General features: G+C 32.0%; 1 non-coding gene across 1 annotated transcript; it reads left to right on the forward strand.

The window, feature by feature from the left end:
- Window positions 1–7,995: 7,995 nt before the first annotated feature.
- On the forward strand, window positions 7,996–8,102 carry LOC114237038 (U6 spliceosomal RNA). Its single transcript, XR_003622841.1, has one exon. It is a non-coding gene; the product is annotated as a U6 spliceosomal RNA (small nuclear RNA).
- Window positions 8,103–10,406: the final 2,304 nt, after the last annotated feature.

Genomic DNA, 10,406 nt, shown 5'->3' on the forward strand with positions numbered 1-10,406 from the left:
TCCATGAAACCATTATTTCTTTAACTTTTTATAATGTTAAATATTTTTTAAGCTTATTAACATGTGAAAATGTCCAGATTAATAACTAAGATATAAGAAGACAAAAACTATACTTTTGTACAAGTGAGATTCTTGCCAATATAGGTTACAGAATACATTTTTTAAGAACAGATATGATTCAAATATTTTAAAAATTGAATCAATGTTAAAAAAGTTACTTAAATCTAATAATATGGTAAAGCATCCTAGACTAGAGTTCCTGTGGTTCATCTGTACTAATTAGGAGATAAAGTCCAAAGCAGTTTAAAAAAAAGGATTACAGCTGAAGTCAAAGGACTTAGGCTGTGAAAGGAATCCTGGTTTTCCATACTATATTTAGCTCCACACTGGCACAGAGATTATAGCCAGGCTCAGCCTGTTTCTTGTGATCACAGGGAAGTCATGCTAGATACCTGTAGTTCTACAGTCAATTGTCTGACCAAAAATCTGATTTCTAGTCAATCTAAGTACACTAGAAAACTCACACCAAACCATTCTGATCTGTAATTCTAACCCTAAATTCACTTGCTATTGTATAACATGTAAGGATTTAATACCCTGAGAAAGTATATAAGTGTAGTAAATCAAATCTATATCTTCAGTATTTTCATAAATTTAGCAACAAGTGTGGAAATTTGGTATTTAAAATACGTTTAAAATAATCTGACATTAAATAGGTACAGATATTTTTATTCCAAATAATAATACTTGTTAATTTATTTTAGACTAGTGATTTTAAGATAAAAATTTAGCTAACTTTGCAAACATAGAGTATTCAGGAAAACATAAATAACTGCATTTATAAATTTAATTTGTGGGATTTATTAGGACTATGTAAGTGTTTGAGTACAATATGTTTGTTAGAGAGAGTGCTTAAAATAAAACACACATATGCACTTTACAACATTTAGGGAAACAATTAAATTGATTTTTAAAATACTTAAAAGAGCATTTGTTGTTTGGCAGCTGAAGTTCAGAAAAAGAACATTTATAAATGTATTTCATAATATTTAGTGAAACTTAATTAGCTACATAGTCAAAGTTCTCTTAAGTACAAATAAACTTTACAAAATTTATAAATAATGAGATATTTAAAATGAGTTTTCAAAGTTAAAATAATATTAGCGTTTGAATTCTTATTTACAAAATGTTATGTTGATTTTTAACTGAACGTTTCACAAGGACAAGTGCCATTCACATCCCTTCAATTAATAAATTGAAGGTGCAAATCAATATGGTCCCTAGCAAAAAAATCTTTGAGCAATGAATAACTGTTCTTTTTAAATTTGAACACATATATTTTTTTCTACCAGCATAATGTATTTGTGGAGTGTGTCTCACTTCTACACTTTTTTTCTTTGAGAGATATTACATGAAACAAATGATCTCTCAGCCTAAATGAGAATAGAATGCCAACAAATCTACTGATGTAAATTAAAAATTAACTCATACATCATCCTAAGACGTTTTGCAAAAAACAAGAGTATAGATAGGGTACCTTCTCTTCCCAATGAAAAACACTGGGAAAAATGATCCCTTAAAATAGGCCTTAAAAATTGTAGATTCCCTGACTTAAAATTATTTGTTGTTTGACAGAGCTTGTCAGTGTATGGTTAGAAGAGAGATATGTGAAAAAAACAAAATATGTGAAAGACTTTTTTAGAGGGCAAACAGGTCATTTGATTAAAGGGATATAATTTATGCAGTGCAAATCACAGCATGAGGAAGATACTCATGCTTAATTAGAAGAATTAAGCTAATTATATTTTTGTATATTTAAATAATCTTAATAATAAGTTTCTTGTATGCCTACATGTATATTAAAATATATTTAAATAAAATTAAAATGTGCTCAATGAGTGTTTTTTCCAGCTTTACTGAGATATAATTAACATATAACATTAAACAAGTTTAAGTTATACAATGTGATCATACACACACACACACACACACACACACCCCACATCAAAGTGATTACCACAATAAGATTAGTTAACACATCCATCACCTCACATGGTTACCTTTTTCTCTGCGTGGTGAGAACTTTTAGGATCTACTGTCAGTAACTTTCAAGTATACAATACAGTATTGTTAAGTTACCATGCTGTACATTACATCCTCAGAACTCAGTCATCTTATAACTGAATGTATATATCATTTGACCAGTAATACCCATTTCCCTCATCCTGCTCCTGGTAACTACTAATCTGATTTCTGTTTCTATAATTTGTTATTTTTGGTTTCCACATATAAGTGAGATCATACAGTATTATTTCTTTCTGCCTAACACTGAATATTAAATCCAAGTATTTTTTTTTCCATTTCCTGCTGAGAAAAAAAATACTTTCACTGGGATTATAACACTGCTTGTGTCACCAAAAGTCCTGCTGAAATATTTGGTACAGATAGGTGGGATACTGGGAAGTTGAAAAGTTGAAATGTCTTAATTTGAGTTGCTACTAAGCTTTTGTCAGTCTCTTCAGGTACCTAGAGCTTGGGAGATTTATCTCCTAGCTTTCTCTTATCAAAAGTTTTAATATCAGACCCTTTCTGGAAATAGGACCAGAATTACACCAAAACACATAGACATTCTCTAATGATGAGCAGTCTACTTTGAGAGATACAAAGTTTTTTCCTCTCAAAAAATAGGGAGTTTTTGTTGACCATATTTGCGATTTTTTAATAAAAGGAGACATCCAGTATTTTGTATGTCAGTTTTTGTTTCAAACATAAGCATTTTTTAAGGAACCCTAGGTCATTATTTTTTTCATTTTTATCGGAGTACAGTTGATTTACAATGTTGTGTTAGTTTCTGCTGTACAAACAGCTGAATATAAGCATTTTAGTCAACACATCCTCAACTTGTCTCTCCAAAGATTTTGAAATAAAAGGAGCTCAGTTTAAATTATAAAATTTAAATGTGGAATCTCAATATTTTTATCTGTTTTTTTTTTGGATGTGTGCATTATGAAATATACAGGTAACTGCTATTAAAATTAAAGCAATATCAGAGTGGAGACGGAGAAACATGAACTCTACACATCAGTTATATTTTTGATCTTTGGCTGTGCTTTTTTATCTAAAGAATCTAATACACATGTGTGCAAGTACATGCATACCCACCTATATTTCCATTTCATCCTTAAAAATCTGTGTAAACTTTGTAGAGTTTATGTATATGTATAAACAGTGTCACTCAGAAGACTTATATGTCACAAAAAATTTAGTTCAATATAAACGACTAAATTATCAAGAAAACTTTATATTTCCTCTATATAATGACAATTAAAGCAAGGGTTTTATTAAGAATTGGGATGATAAGGCAGGTCGGAACCATGAAGGCAACAATTATTATCTTCTCTGAAGATGGCCTTTCCAAGCAATTTTAAACTCAATGCATTCCCTACCTTGTCCATATGCCCCTTTTTAAAAAAATTATTTCTTCTGAAATTACAATTATATTTGGATTTTGGACAGTGGGTTAACATTTTTACCCTTTTATTCATCTGTCTCTATTTGACACTCACTGACAAAACTTATTTGTAAGTAGAAGTGCTCAATTCCAAACTTTTCCAGGTAATTCTGTCTACTCACTAGACTTGAATACTCTTCAACTCAAGTGTGTGTTACACAGACCAGTCTCCAATCCCCACATTCCTATCTTCATCCTACTTAGCCTTAGTTGGCCTTGGTCATGCCTATGGACTTGTACTGATAAATACTGGTGTAATCTAGTGTGAGTGTACTAAATAACCATAAAATTTCCTTTTAAAAGTTGCAAATTGTCTTAGATAGATAAGTTGTTTATACAAATACCAGGTAATGAGCCCTTGTTTCATTCTATTTTATATGTCACAGTGTACATATAATTTATGAACAATCTGTTGACATTGCAAGACCTAGTTTTGTAGAATTTGAATTTATATCTATGGATATCAATACTTCAAATAATCTAAGGTCAAAAGTACAGATTTATTATTATCCTATACAATGGCAATCCTTACCTAATTGAAAGTCAAATTATAATCCAAAAGTAAATTGATATCAAAGGAATAGTCTTCTTTTGAAATAAAACTTCAATCCAAAATTGATATAGAAGATATTTTAGGCATGAGAGTATGTGATGGATTTGAGTACACGTATATGTATACATACATATATGATTTATTTAATAAAGAAGATGACAACAAATCTGGAATTAGCTAACAAAATATTTAACATAAACTTGCAATTTAAAAAATAGAATTATCTAAGAAATGAATATACTACATATTTTAACCTAGTAAAGCCTTTTTTATATTATATACATATATTTGAGTATTGTATTTCTAAAACTGAAACTGGCTGGGTATTATTCATTCCCACAGACCAAGGAAATGACACTAATTTAGCAATTTTATTTAGCCTTTGAGCACTATCGGTGAGGCATCGTAAATCACTTATTTACTTATTTACTTTCATTCACCAAGTAATGTTGTACTTTAAAATATAAATACTACAAGATGTGGGAACATAAATATTCACAGTTTAGTAGAAAGTGAGGCAAACAAATAAATGCTATTGTCCATAAATACTGTAAGTAAGGTTATACACAAATGAAGAAAGTGGTAGAAAAGAGGGAGTGACTGGCTTTACTTGTGGGATATCAAAGAAAACAATAGAGACTATATTCCAAGGGAATTATGAAATATGAGTGGGGAACAAGCCCAAGGGAAAGGGTATTCTAGGTCTACACAAACCATTGAGTCAGCCAGATGTGTTCAAGAAATAACAAATTGTCTAATATACCAAAAGTAAATTGAGAAAAGAAGGAAGTTGGTAGCTGACAAGCCTTGACAGAAACATAGATATCAGATCAAGTATAACCTCTTTTAGTGTACACAGGAGAGTACCATTCATTATACATGCAAATGAAATTCATTATATATTTTTAAAAAGGAAACACAGATTATATTTGGGTTTTATTCTTATCATATTAGCAGCATATTAGAGGATAGATGTGGATAGTACGTGCAAATATAGCTACATGATTTTTCAGGAATTATGAAAAATAAACAAAATAAATGTCAGAAGGAAATGGAAGAACATGTAACAGTTATGGCAGATATTAATTTACAGCCTTCCACAAATACATAGAGACTAAGACAGGAAAAGAAAAATAATACTTTTTAACACCTTTGTTGAAAACCAGTTGACCCTGTATGCATGGGCTTATTTCTGGGCTCTCTATTCTATTCCATTAGTCTATATGCCTGTCTTTATGCCAATACTAATCTGTTTTAATTACTATAGCTGTGTAATATTTTGAAATCAGGAGGTGTGATGCCTCCAGCTTTGTTCTTCTTTCTCAAGATTGCTTTGGCTGTTTTTGGTCTTTTGTGGCATCATAAAAATTTTAGGATTATTTTTTCTATTTCTGTAAAAAGTATTATTGGGCTATTGATAAAAAATTGCATTGAATCTATAGATAGTTTTGGGTAGTACAGACATTTTAACAATATTAATTCTTCTAATTCATGAACATGAGATAGCTTTACTTACTTGTGTCTTCCTTCATTTTTTCCATTAATGTTATGTAGTTTTCAGTGTATAACTCTTTACGCTCATTGATTAAGTTTATCTCTCAGTATTTTATTCTATTTGATGCCATTGTAACTGGGGAAAAGATAAGCTCTTCAACAAATGATGTTGTGAACACCGGATATTCACACGCAAAAGAATGAAATAAACCCTCATCATACACAATACACAAAGTCACCTCAAAATGGAATAAAGATTTAAATGTAAGATCTAAAATTCTTAGAAGAAAACATAGAGGACAAGCTTTATGACATTGGTCTACACAATGATTTTTTGTATGTCACCCCAAAAGCACAAGCAATAAAAGCAAAAATAAACAAGTTGGACTACATCAAAATAAAAAGCTTCTGTATGGCAAAGGAAACAAACAACAGAATGAAAGATAGTCTACAGAAAGGGAGAAAATATTTGCTAATTATATATATATATATATATGTATATATATATATATACACACACACACATATATATATATATATATATATATATATATATATATATATATATATGCTAAAGGATTAATATCCAAAATATATAAAGGACCTCTACAACTCAATAGCAAAAAAGAAACAAACAAACAAATATCCTGATTAAAAAATGGGTAAATTACTGAATAGATATTTCTCCAAAGAAGACATGCAAATGGCCAAAAGGTATGTGAAAAGATGCTCAACATAACTAGTCGCTAGGGAAATGAAAATCAAAACAGCAAAGAGATATGAAAAATTTTTTAAGATAAGTGTTGGAAAGGATGTGGAGAAACTGGAACCCTTGTAAAATGTTGGTGGGAATGTACAATGGTGTGGCCACTACAGAAAAAGTAGTATAAAGTTTCCTCTAAAATTAAAAATAGATTACCATATCATCCAGCAATCCCACTTCTAGGTATAATCCAAAATAATTTAAAGCTGATTTCTGAAGAATATCTGCATCCCCATGTTCATTATAGCATTATTCACTGTAGCCAAGATGTGGAAACAACTAAATATCCATCAATGGATGAACTGATAAAGAAAATGAGGTATACACATACAATGCAATTATTCAGCCTTAAAAAATAAGGAAATCTGGCCATATGAAACAACATGGATGAACCTGAGGGACATTATGCTAAGTGAAACATGCCCATCACAGAAGGACAAATATTGCACGATTCCACTTATATAAGATATTTACAACAGTCAAACTCCTAGAAACAGAGTAGAAAGGTGGTTTCCAGGGGCTGGATGGAAGGGGAGGGGGAGTTGCTATTAAAAAGATATAGTTTCAGTTATACAAGATGAATAAGTTGTAGAGATCTACTGCATAACATTACTTCTATAATTAACAACACTGTGTTGTGCAACTAAAATTTTGTTAAGAGAGTAGACCTCATGTCAAGTGTTCTTACGATAATTTAAAAAAAAAAATCAAAACATCATTTTAGACACACGTGTGCCTCTGCTCCCTCTGAACTCTAGTTAAATGAGGTAAAAGAAACAATAATATATGTACATGTATATTGGCCAAGAGAACACAAAAGATGTCAACAAAATCCTGAGGATGGGAAAGTGAAGGACAAATGTTAAAAAAATTCATCGGAGCAGAGAAAGCTGAATTCTATATAATAAAAGAGGGAAAACCATAATTTTATTAAGAGGAACTCCAGAGACTCAGTAAATCTAGGTTCCAGATGTCTAGGAAGGAAATCGTATAATGTGAGACTGAAAACAGGATGGTTTAAACACTATATTAAGTTAGCTTATGAACCCCTCTCCAGCCCGTGCAACCAGGTAATTGCCCCTTCAGCAGAAGACTTGAGAGTTAATGTCTGCAGAGAATGAACATCAAAGAATTTGGACTTACAGAAGCAAGGCAGACTAAGAGTGGACATGAGGTTCTGAACTGAAACCAGCTGAGTTCAATGAAACCTGAGCATATTGAGTGACCTGATGTCCATCTATTTTCCCAAATCATATCCCAAATTCTGACTAATTTGCTTAAAATCGCTAATAAGAATACTTGACTAAAACAGAAGATAACAGTAAAGTATAAATTTGTTTTTAGAAAAATATACAGTAAAACTCCTGTGTTTAAGTAGAAATGTTCATAATAGTTGAAGTATATTACACACACACACACACACACACACACACACACACTAATTTGGGGGAAATGCTAAAAATACTAAAGTATATGAACCTAAATAAAGCTGAAATAACCATATTTGGAATGGGTTTGCTGGTTCTCAAACATTAATGTTGTAGAAATCATAGTTGATTTCAACTTAAACATAAAACACCACTAAATAAACTTGAGGGTGTTACGAGTGGTTAAAATGTCATGGCTACTGAGAACTGAAATGAAGCAATAGTTATACTTCTAAAACAGCAATGAGTGCTCGCTTTGGCAGCACATATACTAAAATTGGAACGATACAGAGAAGATTAGCATGGCTCCTGCACAAGGATGACATGCAAATTAGCAAAGCGTTACATATTTTTAAGCAGCAAGGGAAAAGCAACAAATATCGTACAAGGGAATCCCCAAAAAGGTTATCAGCTGGTCTTTCAGCAGAAACTCTGCAGGCCAGAAGGGAGTGGCAGGATATATTCAAAGTGATGAAAGGGAAAAACCTACAACCAAGATTACTCTACCCAGCAAGGCTCTCATTCACATTTGACGGAGAAATCAAAGCTTTACAGACAAGCAAAAGCTAAGAGAATTCAGCACCACCAGACCTGCTTTACAACAAATTCTGAAAGAACTTCTCTGGGCAGGAAACACAGGAGAAGAAAAAGACCTATAAAAACAAACCCAAAACAAATAAGAAAATGGTAATAGGAACATATATATCAATAATTACCTTAAATGTAAATGGATTAAATGCTCCAACCAAAAGACATAGACTGGCTGAATGGATACAAAAATAAGACCTGTATATATATTGTCTACAAGAGACCCCCTCCAGACCCAGGAACACATACAGACTGAAAGTGAGGGGATGGAAAAAGATATTCTATGAAATGGAAATCAAAAGAAAGCTGGAGTAGCAGTACTCATATCAGACAAAATAGACTTTAAAATATTGACTGTCACAAGAGACAAGGATGGACACTACATAATGATCAAGGGATCAATACAAGAAGAAGATATAGCAATTGTAAATATTTATGAACCCAACAGAGGAGCACCTCAATACATAAGGCAAATGCTAACAACCATAAAAGGGGAAACTGACAGTAACACCATAAGAGTGGGGAAATTTAACACTCCACTTATACCAATGGATTGATCATCCAGACAGAAAATTAATACGGAAACACAAGCCTTAAATGACACATTAGACCAGACAGACATAACTGATATTTATAGGACATTCCATCTGAAAGTTGCAGAATACACTTTCTTCTCAAGTGCACACAAAACATTCTCCAGGATAGATAATATCTTGGGTCACAAATCAAGCCTCGGTAAAATGGACAACCTGGAAGAAATGGACAAATTCTTAGAAAAGTATAACCTTCCAAGACTGAACCAGGAAGAAACAGAAAATATTAACAGACCAATCACAAGTAATAACATGGAAACTGTGATTAAAAATCTTCCAACAAACAAAAGTCCAGAACCAGATGGCTTCACAAGTGAATTCTATCAAACATTTAGAGAAGAGCTAACACCTATCCTTCTCAAACTCTTCCAAATAATTACAGAGGAAGAAACACTCCCAAACTCATTCTACAAGACCACTTTCACCCTGATACCAAAACCAGACAAAGATATCACAAAAAAAGAAAATGATGGGCCAAAATCACTGATGAACATAGATGCAAAAATCCTCAACAAAATACTAGCAAACTGAATCCAACAACACATTAAAAATATCATACACCATGATCAAGTGGGATTTATTCCAGGGATGCAAGGATTCTTCAATATATGCAAATCAATCAATGTGATACATCACATTAACAAACTGAAGAATAAAAACCATATGATCATCTCGATAGATGCAGAAAAAGCTTTGACATAATTCAACACTTATTTATGATGAAAACTCTCCAGAAAGTGGGCATAGAGGGAACCTACCTCAACATAATAAAGGCCATATATGACAAACCCACAGCAAACATTATTCTCAGTGGTGAAAAACTGAAAGCATTTCCTCTAAAATCAGGAACAAGACAAGGGTGGCCACTTTCACCACTATTATTTAACATAGTTTTGGAAGTCCTAGCTATGATGATCAGAGAAAAAAAAGAAATAAAAGGAATCCAAATTGGATGTCATCATGCAGATGACATGATACTATACACAGAAAATTCTAAAGATGCCACCGGAAAACTGCTAGAGCTAATCAATGAATCTGGTAAAGTTGCAGGATACAAAATTAATGCAAAGAAATCTCTTGCATTGCTATACACTGACAATGAAAGATCAGAAAGAGAAATTAAGGAAACAATTCCACTTACCATTGCATAAAAAAAAAAATACCTAGGAATAAACCTACCTAAAGAGGTAAAAGATGTGTACTCAGAAAACTATAAAACAGTGATGAAAGAAATCAAAGATGACACAAACAGATGGAGAGATATACCATGTTCTTGGATTGGAAGAATCAATATTGTGAAAAGGACTATACTACCCAAAGCAATCTATAGATTCAAGGCAATCCTTATCTAATTACCAATGGTATTTTTCACAGAATTAGAACAAAAAATTTTACAACTTGTATGGAAATACAAAAGACTCCAACTAGCCAAAGAAATCTTGAGAAAGAAAAACAGAGCCGGAGGAATCAGGTTCCC

This window comes from Balaenoptera acutorostrata, chromosome 6 (genome assembly GCF_949987535.1).
Source record: "Balaenoptera acutorostrata chromosome 6, mBalAcu1.1, whole genome shotgun sequence".
Taxonomy (NCBI): domain Eukaryota; kingdom Metazoa; phylum Chordata; class Mammalia; order Artiodactyla; family Balaenopteridae; genus Balaenoptera; species Balaenoptera acutorostrata.